Raw genomic sequence first — 12,653 nt, forward strand, 5'->3', positions numbered from 1 at the left:
TGCCTTAATGTTGACGCTGATTCAATTCCGGCCTCGGATCACTTTCTGTGTGGAGTTTGCACTGTCTCCCCAGGCTCTATTATCCTCCCACAGTGCAAAGGTCTGCGGGTTAGGTTGTTTGGCCATGCTAAATTGACCCGAATGTCAGTGGGTAATCGGGAGAATCTGTGGGGTTTCGGGATTAGGGCCTGGGTGGGATTGCGGTCGGTGCAGTCGATGGATCAAATGGCCTCCTCTGTATTCTAGGAATTCTATGATTCAGAGGCCGCTGGCTGGACATTTGCTGCCGCTCAGCCCGGTGTCTTAGATGTGCACCGTAATCCCCGCCTTCTCTATCGGCCTATTCTCTGATCAAAGTCACGTCCCTGTTATTCAATGGAGACTCGGCGCTGACTGAGTGACATCTGCTTTGTCCAATCAGGATTCCCGTTTGAAATGTGAGGGAACAATGAAAATGACGCTACATATTCTGACAAATAGCAGAGCGATTTGCTCAGCTCAACACACGCCCACATTACAATTGACATCAACTTCAGCCAATTGAACAACATTACTGCAAGGCTTTTCCTTGATCCTTCATCATTCGGCGCTGTTCGTCGACCTCCTCCGTGTCATCCCCAGCCGAGCGTCATTGCGTCATATAATTCGAACCGGGGCTGAAACCAATGAGAAATCAGAGAGCTGACGGCGGGTAAACAAATCTTAAAGCGGAATCGCGGTGAGAATTACAGGTGTACAACTATAACTCTTGATTGTACTTGATTTCACAGTAATTTCACAGTAACTTCATTGAAGTGTTCATATAAGCTTTACTTGTGACTTACAAATAAACGTTGAACTTTAAAACGGAAACAGGACTGGAGAAAGTCAGAGTGTGAAAAAGATAAATCCCACGGGAAAAGGAGGAAGTCAATAAAGGGAAGGCGATAAAAGTGGAGGATGAAGGAAAAGAAGAAAGAGGCAGAGAGGGCATTCCAGACCCGAGGCCCTCAAGGCAGGGCCAACACTGGGGGAGCGAATCGAATCAGTGATGCTCAAAAGGTCTGAATTAAAATAGCTCAGATGTTTCAGAGGGTTGATGGACTTGAGGTGATTACAGGGAGCGAGAGCTGAGGACATGGAGGGACTTGAAGACTCGGATGAGAATTTTAAGATTGAGACATTGATTAACCACGAGTCAGTGTTTGTCAGTGAGTATACAGTTGATGGTTCACGGATTGTGGAGTGAATTCTGATATGTGAAATAGATTATTGGATGAGTTTTACTTTCTGGACACAGCAGCACAATGTATCAGATCAGGAGTAGACTTCCTCAGGTTCCTATTAAAGGTTAAAGGAGTTGTACGAGGCAAGTGTTTTACATAGAGGGTGGTGGGTGCCTGGAACTCGCTGCCGGGGAGGTCGTGGAAGCAGGTACGATAGTAAGTTTTAAGGGGTGTCTGGACAAATACATGACGAGGATGGGAAAAGAGGGATATGGTCCCTGGAAGGGTAGGGGGTTTTAGATCAGTCGGTGAAGGGCCGAAGGGACTGTTCCTGTGCTGTAATTTGCTTTGTTCTTTGCTCTTTAGACCATATTGTCCCTCAAGCCTGCTCCGCCATTCAATGAAACAATGTTTTAAATTCCCAAACCACTGAATTTTAACGGTGTAGTAGGACTCCATTTGGCCCATCGAATCCATATTGCCTCATTTAAAGAGCATTTTACTTCATCCCACTCCCATGGTTTACAGGTTGACGCAGTGGTTAGCATAGCTGTCTCCCGGCGCGAGGGACGTGGGTTCGATTGTGCCCTTGGGTGGGAGTTTGTGTGGAGTTCGAATTTCCCCCCCGCCCCGCTGTCTGCGTGGGTTTTCTCTGAATGCTCCAGTTTCCTCCCACAGGAGAAATTAAATGCACTTTTGGTGAAAGGCTACACAAAACAGTCAAAGAACAACTGAAGATACCAACGGCTCGAGGAGTGGTGCACTGAGCTTCTTTGGAACACGAGAAAAGGCCAGAGACAGAGAAACCATTGTGAAAACAAGCGGAGAATGAAAAAGGTAGCCGCCCAGAACTCAAATGTGGAGCAGCACTTTTGAAATGAATGGAGGGATCGCACACGGTGAGTATTCAATCTTTGTTTTGTCTTCACAGTTCAGAACAGATAACGTTGTGAGCAGCAAAAGCAGTTGCATAATTTGGAAGAGGAAAGGGACCCGGGATTAATTCCCCGCTTGGGTTACTGTATGTGTGGAGTCTGCACGTTCTTCCCGTGTCTGTGTGGGTTTCCTCTGGGTACTCTGGTTTCGTCCCACAGTCCAAAGCTGTGCGGGTTTGGTGGATTAGCAATGCTAAATTGTCTCTTATGTGTCAGGCCGGCCTATAGAGTAAATACATGGGGTTACAATTCTGCGGTGGGATTATGGTCAGCGAAGACTCGATGGACTGAATGGCCACTTTCGGCACTATAGGGATTCTATGATTGTAATCGGCCTTTCATCTGGAAGGGATGTTAGAGGCCTTGGAACTCTTGAGGAGAGACAGGTAAATTTGTTTTCGTTGATGGGAAATGGGAAAAGCTGTACAGAGGGAAAGCTCAATTCAGAGTAAAGAAAGCACAGCGAAAGGGAAAGGGAGTGTGTTTGTGGTAGGAGCAAGCTAGAATTGGCAGAAATCACAAAGCATTATGCATTGAATGAGAAGAATTGTGGGGAAGAAGGTGAGAACAAGGGGAAACATTCACAGTACTGGAGGGGAAGGGACGAGAACAAACTGTAGGAAGTGGGACATAAATGTTTGAAATCCCTGTCAACACTATTGGGAGCCGATCGTTTGATGAGGAAACAAGAAAATGGATTAGAATTGTTGGAGTAATAAATTGCATTATCCCTCCTCACTGTTCAGAGCACGAAACACAAATTCCAGGTGTAAGATTGATTTCTATCAATATATTTATTTCAAACATGCTTGTAACGCTGTCTCTAAAATAGGCCAGATTAAATGATATCTCTGTTCAGATGACAAACATCACTCGGATATCACACTCTCCTGTCATTTAAATTCTTCACCTTGCTTTATGCCCATCTTTCCATCTAAGCCTCCTGCAATGTTCCAATGAAACTCAATGTAATTTCCAGAAACAGAACCTCATATCTCATTGAAACATTGTACAGCCTTCCAGACTCAGCACCGAGTAAAATAAATTCAGGCGTTAAACTCAGCTCCATTTTGCCTCAAGGTTTCTTTGCAGGTTTTGATTTTACTCTTGTTTTTTTTTATTCGGGCGGCAGCTGTTTATCGTTCTGCCATCCTCGCCACCTTTTTAGATACATATTTAGATTATTGGCTTGCTCCTTTATATTCATACCACCAACTCTTCTGTCGTTTAACCATTGCTGCGCTTCTCCTTGTTTAGAAACGACAAGAGAACAGTGCAAACTCGATTCAGTGATGAGTGACGAATGAGAACGTATTAATGTTCTGACAGAAAATGAACATCTCTGCCTTCTCCCTGTAATTCTGCACACTCTTCCTTTTTAAGTAACAGTCAAATTCCTTATGGAATGTTTCGATTGAACCTGCCTCCATCGCACTCTCCGGCATTGCATTCCACACATTAAGCATTTGCTGTGTGAAAAATGTTTTCCTCATGTTTCTATTCCTTCCTTTGCTAATGATGTTAAATCTGGTCTCTCTCATTTTTCATCATTCCACGAGTGGGAACAGTTTGTCCCTATCCACTCTGTCCAGACGTGTCAGGAAAATTAGTGCCTCTATCCAATCTCCTTTCAACATTCAATTCCCCAAGGAAAACAGTTCCAAAGTCTATAAACCTTTCTCAATAGTGAAGTTCCTCAGTTCTGCAAACATTTTCGTGAACCTTTTCTGCGCTCTCTCCAATGTCTTCACATCCTTCCGAAATCGTGGCCCCAGAACTGGACATACTCCAGCTGTGCATGGTTTTGTGTTCTACACCATTTGAACATAACCTCCTTACTCTTGTACTCTGTGCCCCTACCAATAAAGGATATAATTCAATATGCTTTATTAAACCATCTCTCCACCTGTCCTGACCCTGTCCAATAACATAAGCACAAACACAACCAGCTCCGTCTGCTCCTGCCCTCATTTGCAGCTGTTTCATGTACTTTTTATTGCTTCGCTATTACCTTCCAACGAGAATGAATCACTTCACAATTCTCTGCTTTGAATTTCACCGGCAGCATGTCCACTCATTCCGACAATTTGTCAATCTCCTCTTTGAAATTCACACTATCCTTCTCACAGTTCACAATGCTTCCAAGATTCACATTATCCACAAATTCTGCCCTGCACCAAGGTCACGAATATGTACTGGTGGATGTTCACAGCCTTGACAGCTTGTGTGCTTGTCAAAGTGATCTGCTGCAGTTTAAAGCACTGAACAGAAAAGGGAACTGACGCAAGCCCCTGTCAGTAATCTCCACTCAAACACTGGAAAAGTTTCGCGATTGTCGTCAAGTGGCTTTGTTATCGTTGCGAATAGAAATAACAGAGGATGGTTTCGATCCATCGACCGCTGGGTTATGAGCCCAGCACGCTTCCGCTGCGCCACTCTGCTACGGTATGCCAACATTCTACTGCCTATCAAAGTAGCCAGTCAAATATTCACTTCTACATTGTTTAACATCAGCCCCAGTGTCAGGAGGTTCAGTCTGGCTGCACAGTTCCACGACGTCACGTAAAGAACGCAATGAACAGAGAATGGCGCTGACAGAATCAACAAGAGAGACTGTCTGGACATATGTAACGATAGACAAATCTGCTCGGAACCGGCAAGACACGGAACTGGAGAATTGGCCACTAATGTAAAGGAATTTTGTGTTGCAAGGATATATTTGCAAATATATTTCCAACTGTGTAACTGTGCTCTTTGATGTTCAAAGATGTTCACTGTTGTTGTGTACAGTGTTTCACTGTTGTAAATATATTTTCTGCTGTGTAACTGCTCTCTCTGTTGTTGCGAGTTGTTTTCTGTTGTATAAGATGCTTCCCTGTTGTTGTAAATGTGTTTCCGGCTGTGTACATAGGATCCATTGCATGTCAATATATTTTTCAGTTCTGTTGATATGTCACCAGTTCTGTGAACTTTTTTCCTGTTGTGTAAACATATTCTACTTAAAGATGTTCTCTGTTCGGCAAAATAAAATCTTTCTGGTCTCTGATGTTCAGTGTTGGGTTAACATGTTGTATGTTGTGTTAAGATGTTCCCTGTTCTTGTGTAAAACTCTGGTTAACCTGAAAATGGTTAAATGAAGCCCAATATAGACTGCATGCTATCCTTTGTTCGTGAGAGTGATTGGCGAATTCATTTTGTATCCAACAGATGTATGTGATTGAGATTTGGTCTGTATCTGTCAGTCTCCGGTTGTGGTTGCGAGATTTTACTTGTTTTGTTTATTTACGTCAGGTGTGGGCTCACTCGGTCGGCCAGCATTCATTCCCCATTTCTAATTGACCTTGACAATAAGCTGCTTTCTTGAACCACAACAGTCCCTGAGGTACAGATACACCCACAGCACTGCTAGCCTTACAGTGTTAGGGAGAGAGTTCCAATATTTTGCCCCAGTGACAGGGAAGGATTGGCGATATATTTCCAAATCAGGAAGGGGAGTGGCTTAGAGTGAATCTTCGAGATACTGGGGACCCCATGTATGCGCTGCCGCTGTCCTTCTAGATGGTAGCGGTGGTGGGTTTGTGGGTCCTGTCTCAGGAGAGTAGATGAAGAATAAACAGTCCCCATTGGCACAGCAGAGTAGGATATTTTTTGATGTGCTGAGAGTTTAGCGCCTGAAATGCACTGCCTGAGAGTGTGGCAGCGCCAGCATCAAATCAGGGTTGTCAAAGGGGAATGGGACTAGCGCCTGAGGAGAACTGATTTGCAGCGTTTCGAGGCAATGACTGGGAAAGGGACGAGATGAGTTATTCTTGTATAGAACAGCACAGAAAGGGCCGAATGGCCTCTCTCTTTCTTATATCCATTCTAAGGATTCTATATGTATGAGCATTGGACTCATTCAATATTGCTCTGTCTCTGGGACGACATATGAGTGTGATATTCATTATAAATCTAGCTGTGTCTGAGACACTTTTCAAATCTGTACTCATTCTACCTGGAATATACCGAATTGAAACCGGGCCTTTTGGTCTGATTAGTACATGATTCCACACGATCCTCTATTCAAAATCTTCAATGCAACATTATCTGTTTATCTCTGAAATTCATTCTCCATCTTCTGATTATCTAGATTTCCTGTAAATACAGCAGTGCTAATCGGCTCAACTGCTCCAGACAATAACAAGTTCCAAATTATGCCGACTGCATGGGAAAGTACATTAATATTGAATTCTCTTTGGGATTTACTGCTGACATCCAATCATTAGTTCCAGTTGGATCTGCCTCTGCAACACCGACTGTTCATGTGCATTTCTTCCGTTCTGTCACTGGCCTGGGTTGCGGATGGTGGATGACAGCATACTCTATTAGACTGAAGATTAGACATCAACAGAGGAACACAGCAGGCCAGGATTGTTCACATTATATTGAACCTGGGACAGAGGAATTTCGAAATAGTAAATGTGTTGGCCATTTAATTTCGAAATATACCAATACGCTGCATTCCTCTGCAATCATAATTTGAATCCCGATAAATCAGCAAAACTGCTTTTTAAGTGAATGTATTAGTACTGGGGGCATTTTATTTTGAACCATGTGGCATTTTGAATCATTGTTGTTTCGCATAGTTAGAATTTGATTATGCCACAGTTTGATTATTAGTACAAACTTGTTAAAGCACATATTACAAAAAACTTTACTTATTTCTGATTGTGAATGGTATTGAGAGAGAAACTTGCTTTTCTTGATTTATGTTACTGACTTATATGTGGGCGTACAGATTGCAATCTCAAAATTTTCCAATGATGCAAAACTTGAAAATATTACGAAATTTAGTGAGGAAGATATTGATAGTTGTCATGAGGGTATCGACAGGTTGGTGGAATCGGCAGACACGTGACAGATTCAATTTAATCAATGTAAGGACGTGTAAAGTAACACATTTTGGTCAGAAGATCGAGGAGCGGTGATAGAAAATAGGGGTATGCCTTTACCCTTTCTAATCCCTATTGCACCTTTATCATGCCAAGATTCCAGTCTATTCACCTATCTCAGCACCCATTGAATATCCAGCCTTCTGTCTGCATTACACATTCGAGTTGTTCAGTACTCATTAAACATTTAGCATTCCCACTTTCGTATGTACCTTCTCCCTGCCATGTATCCCTGCTCCGTCTCACAACCCAGTCAACATTGCACATCTAATTTGTACTTCGTCTTATCCTGCCCAGTCCCATTGTGTTTTTCCATGCTCAGTTATGTTGCCCAAGTTGCATACTGTTGTAAGTTTTCTATCCTCCGCGAAAAACAAATGAATAAATAGGCCCATCCTTTGATTGAACGCTGTCACTTTTCAATGTTTTGCGGGTGAGTTTCATGAAGTGCTGTGCGTGATTCCCTCCTTTATGCTTCTGTTCAAATTTGGACTGAGGAAAATATCCAAATATATCTCCAATTCTCCGTCTCATTCGCAACGAACTGAGCGGATGGTAGATACAATTCTAATAATCCCTTTAAAAATAGAAAATTGATTTACAAATTTACAAATGCAAGGGTGACCACAATGCTGGGAGTGGTTTTCAGGCTGTGGCGACTAGAATAACAATTCATCTAAAAAAAATAATTGTTCAAAATGATAGAATGTACCATCCATTGTGCATGAAAAGAAAGTTAAACTGTATAGCTGGGCTGGGCTTCGGGAACTTGTTTAGCATTAAGAAAGATGTTGCTTCACCTGCTGAGCATTTCCAACATTGCGTGTTTGTGTTTCCTATTTCCAGCATCCAAAATATTTTGTTTTCTGTTCTGTGGAGATGTTTAACTGGACAGGAAACATGTTCTGCTCAGCCCCGTGACACACAGATTGGAATGTCCATCCCGAAAATCATGCCTGCGAGATCAGACCCCAAGCTGAATAGGGGAATGTTTATTGGAGAAGTGAGGTTCCTAACAGTCGAATTTCACCATCTGCTGTGGCTGTGTGTGTGTGTGAGTGTGGAATAATCCTTTATATTCCCTCACAAACACTGCGATCCCCTTGCTTTTGTGAATTCCTAAGACGCACTTGTACCTCTGAGACCCTGATGGGCGGGTGGAGGGTTGGGTGAGGTTTGAAGGCAATGCTGCAGGATGCTGAGTGTGAAAAGAGTCGATTTTAAAGCATGTATGCAGGAAAGTGAAGAGTGAACTTAGAAATCATAGAAACCCTACAGTGCAGAAGGAGGCCATTCGGCCCATCGAGTCTGCAACGAACACAATCCCACCCAGGCCCTACCCCCACATATTTACCCGCTAATCCCTCTAACTACGCATCTCAGGGACAATTTTTAACCTGGCCAATCAACCTAACCCGCACATCTTTGGACTGTGGGAGGAAACCGGAGCACCCGGAGGAAACCCACGCAGACACGAGGAGAATGTGCAAACTCTAAACAGACAGTGCGAAGATCACAGAAAAGCTGTGTCTGGAGCTGCGCCCAAGAGTCAGGATTGTGTTCTCAGTGAATGAACTGAAGGAACAAACGACATGCTGGAAATATTCAGCAGCTCCGAAAGTAGCTGTGGAGAGATATTCCTGTCGCCAGGATGTAACTCTCCAATTGGATACTTCACGTTGCTCAGATCTGACACTCTCAACACCTTCGTGCAAGGAACAGATAGGGCGGGAATTGGGTTTTTGTTGATTTGAGAAAACAGCGCAATGCAGCAATGAGAAACTCCTCACCTCCCGGCAGCTTGGGGAAGGATGGGACTCAGATACAGGCCTCTGTCTGGCGTTCGAAAATGGAAAAACGCATCGCGTTTTAAAAGTAATAACAATAAAGGTGGAATTCAATTCGATTTGTGCAGAGATTTTACACTTGTGCAAATGTCGTCAGGATGGCCGAGCGGTCTAAGGCGCTGCGTTCAGGTCGCAGTCTCTTCTGGAGGCGTGGGTTCAAATCCCACTCCTGACAGCTAATTTTACTTCGCGAGGCACCATCCAAAACCAAGAAATCTCTCACCGGGCAGCAGATGCGGAGAAACAACGACCACTCAGAGACCCACACCACACTGACTTGGAAAGATATCGCCGTTCCTCTGGCTGGTTCACAATCCAGGAACTCCCTCCCGAACAGCAGTGTTTGTGCACACGCACTGCAGTGGCTCCAGAGGAAATTCGTCACCAATTACACAAAGATAATTAATTTGGAGAATAAATGATTCCCGTGCCAGCGACACACATAGCCCTCATGAATGAAGTATGCTTTTAAAAAATCACCTTGCGCCACAGAAGGAGAACGTCTGCCGTCAGAGCAGAAAGCTGTGTTTTTGAATGACATCCTGAACACGGCTACTTTTATACTAGATGTGTGTCTGAAAACAATAAATCGAACCAGCTCACGATAAATCACTCAATGTTTCGCGGAAGATTTGCACTGAGTGATGTGTGTGATTCCCTCTGATGTGATTGTTCAATGTCGGGAAAGGTGGGTTTCAAAGGCTTTCAGGGAAATCGGTGCAATCTCGATGGGCCACTGTGGGATTCAATTATTTTTCTTTCATGAATCTATCCGAGATCCCATTGCATCTGTGGAGAGAGAAGCGGCCGTTCCCGTGAAAGGTCTGCATCTGAAATGTGAACTATCTCTATTTGCAGAGATATGTTCCAGATCTGGTAGTGTCCCTTTTTGCACAAATACCGCCAGATCAGGAACGCATTTCCAGTTTCCGCTGTACAAGCCGAAGCATCAAGCTGGTTTAGTTGGTTAAGGCGCTTGTATGATAAGATCCTGAGTTCAAATCCCAGCAGAGCTTTGACTTCTTTTAGGCGGTATTTGTAAGTCACAGTACACCTTTCTTGCTCGCCAATGTTGTCCTTCCCTTTACAGTGGATGATCTACAAAGATGAAACAAAAACATATTTCGAGATCCCCACAAATATCTCTAATATTTATTTACACGATCCAGGTATTTTCATAATATTGCAGTAAAACACTTTTAATCTACAATAAACCCAATGCTGTCAGTTCTTCAAACACAGCTTTCCATTTTTTTTCTCAGGGAATTTCTAACACAGTCCAATGACCTTAGAATCATACAATCCTAACAGTGCTGAAGGAGACCATTCTGCCCATCGAGTCTGTACCGACTCCCCGACAGAGAATCGCACACAGGATCTATCCCCACGGCGCCACACATCCACCCCACTAATCTGCCTATACAAACACCTTGGGAACCAAGGGAAAACTATCATGGCCAAACAACCCAAGCTGCTCATCTTTAGGCTGGGGAAGGTAACCGGAGCACCTGGTTTCCAGAGAAACTTGCCTGGATAAATGCAGCTTGAACAACACTACAGAGGTTTGGCACCATCCAGGACAAAGCAGCCCACTTCATTTGCTTCGCATGAATAAAAAATCACTCCCTCCACTACCGACACACAAGGCAGCAGTGTGCACCATCTGTGCTCAAGGTGCATTGCAGCAACACAGCAAGGCTCCTTTGCCAGCACCTTCCAAACCCACGACAACTACAGCCTGGAAGGATAAGCGCAGCAGACACAACAGGTTAACACCACCACGTTGCAGGGCATTGATATCTATTCATTGATTGTAGTTATTTATAAGTTGTTGTTGTTGTTGTTGCCTGTATGCGTTCTTTAACATCGTTCTCTTCCAAAAGAAGCGAAATATCTAACTGAAAATGCATGTTACTATTTTTAACGCAATCAGCGAACGTTGTGTCAAATCTTATGAAAGCCACTAGGGTTTGCATTTTCTTCCCAAGTCAGTGGTTTCCCTGAAAGCCGAGTAAACGGAAACAGCATGGAGAGATGGCAGAGCAGGAAATGTCGGTGCCAAAGCTGAATCACATCAATGAAGCAGCAAACGGTTTGCGAACAATCTGATCCAAAATTCGACTCTGGTGGGATTTAAACCCATAACCTCTGAGTAGTTAACGTACCATTATTTAGAAGTCTTACGCGCTATCCTTCGCATCACAGAGCCACATGGCGCATGCTGGAAGTTTATTTTACAGGTCCATATATGGATTCTTGGCAATGCAGAAACTCTGGTAAGTTCAACAATCTCATCGTTAAAACATCGGGAACAGTTAAGAGGAACTTCACTGATTGCAAGTCATGTTGGGACATCTTATGTCTGTTAAAACAGCTGTGGAAATACAGATCTTTGTGCCCTTTATACAGGAAATCTGTCCATCACAGAATGATCCTCCCTATCTCTCTTCCTCATTCTCTTGTACAGCTTGGAGTCAGATCTCGCAGGCTTGATAGTCACGATACACATTCTACTCCATCTGTCACAGGGCGGATCAGAACATGTTCCCAATTGCAGTAAAACACCTGCACAGAACACAACGCAAAGCTGGAAGCTAGAAATCTGAAACAAACACAGAAAATGCTGAACATGCTCAGCAGGCGAGGCAAGACTTTTGATTCATGGAGATTTCTGTAAAACCAGCTCCTGAAGCACAGCACGGCTGCACAGTTTAAAGTTTCCTTTCATCCACAATGGATGCACCATTCTATTGTTTTCAACAACTCAAATTGTTAATGTGCATTGTAATTCTAATCGCCATATCCTGAAAATCTCTTCAGGCAGTGCTGTCACCCTTTGATTTTAAATTTGTATATCCATTCTCTATCCTTTGAAGCGACTATTGAAACTGTATCCATCACCCGCTCAGTTCTTTGTCAATGAGAATGAAAATTGCAGATATGTTTGGATAACTTTCAGCGCTTCATTAAACTCGCCCGCTAAACATTGAAAGGTGACAGTGTTTCATCAAAGGATGGTTGTATTCATTCAGTTATTATTAATGGAGAATAGGAAAGTTGGAACATAATGCAATCTGGGCAATATAACTGAGCAGAGTGAAACACAATTGGGACTGGGCAGGATAAGCCGACCATGGGCAATTCTCAAAGTGAAGGTGCGACGTTGACTGAGCTGTCAGACGGAGCAGGGGTCGTTGCAGAGTAAAGGTACGTAGGAAAGTGGGAGTGCTAAATGTTTAACCATTGCTGCACAAGTGGACGGTGAAATGCAGACTTCAGGTTGGATATTTAATGTGTTCTGAGATGGGTGAATAGACTGTGGAATCTTGGCATGGTAAAAGTGCCATAGGGATTAGGAAGGCTAAAGGTGTACCCTTTATTTCATATCACCTCTCCTCGATCTTCGGACCCAAATGCATCACTTCACACTTCCTTACATTAATTAAATTGCATCTGTCACGTCTGTGCCCATTCCACCAGCCTGCCTATATCGTCTTGAAGATTATCAATATCCTTCTCACTGAAGGTCATAATATTTTCAAGTTTTGTACCACTGGCCAATTTTGAGATTGAAACCTGTGCAGCCAGATATAGGTCAGTAATATATCTCAAGAAAAGCAAGTTTCTCTCGATATACCATCCCCAATCGGAAATAGATAACAGTTTGTGTAATACATGCTTTACTAGGTTTGTACTAATAAGTAGACGGTTGCATAATGAAATTCTAACTATGCT

At 43.3% G+C, this 12,653-nt stretch overlaps 1 protein-coding gene and 2 non-coding genes across 3 annotated transcripts in view; 1 reads left to right on the forward strand and 2 right to left on the reverse strand.

The window, feature by feature from the left end:
* Positions 1 to 12,653, reverse strand: part of LOC144482285 (uncharacterized) — an 872,976-nt gene that overhangs the window by 294,477 nt on the left and 565,846 nt on the right. The window lies entirely within an intron of this gene.
* trnam-cau (transfer RNA methionine (anticodon CAU)) lies at positions 4,511 to 4,582 on the reverse strand. The gene has a single exon. It is a non-coding gene; the product is annotated as a tRNA-Met (tRNA).
* On the forward strand, positions 9,011 to 9,093 carry trnal-cag (transfer RNA leucine (anticodon CAG)). The gene has a single exon. It is a non-coding gene; the product is annotated as a tRNA-Leu (tRNA).

Source organism: Mustelus asterias, unplaced genomic scaffold, assembly GCF_964213995.1.
Source record: "Mustelus asterias unplaced genomic scaffold, sMusAst1.hap1.1 HAP1_SCAFFOLD_35, whole genome shotgun sequence".
NCBI classification, from domain to species: Eukaryota; Metazoa; Chordata; class Chondrichthyes; order Carcharhiniformes; family Triakidae; genus Mustelus; species Mustelus asterias.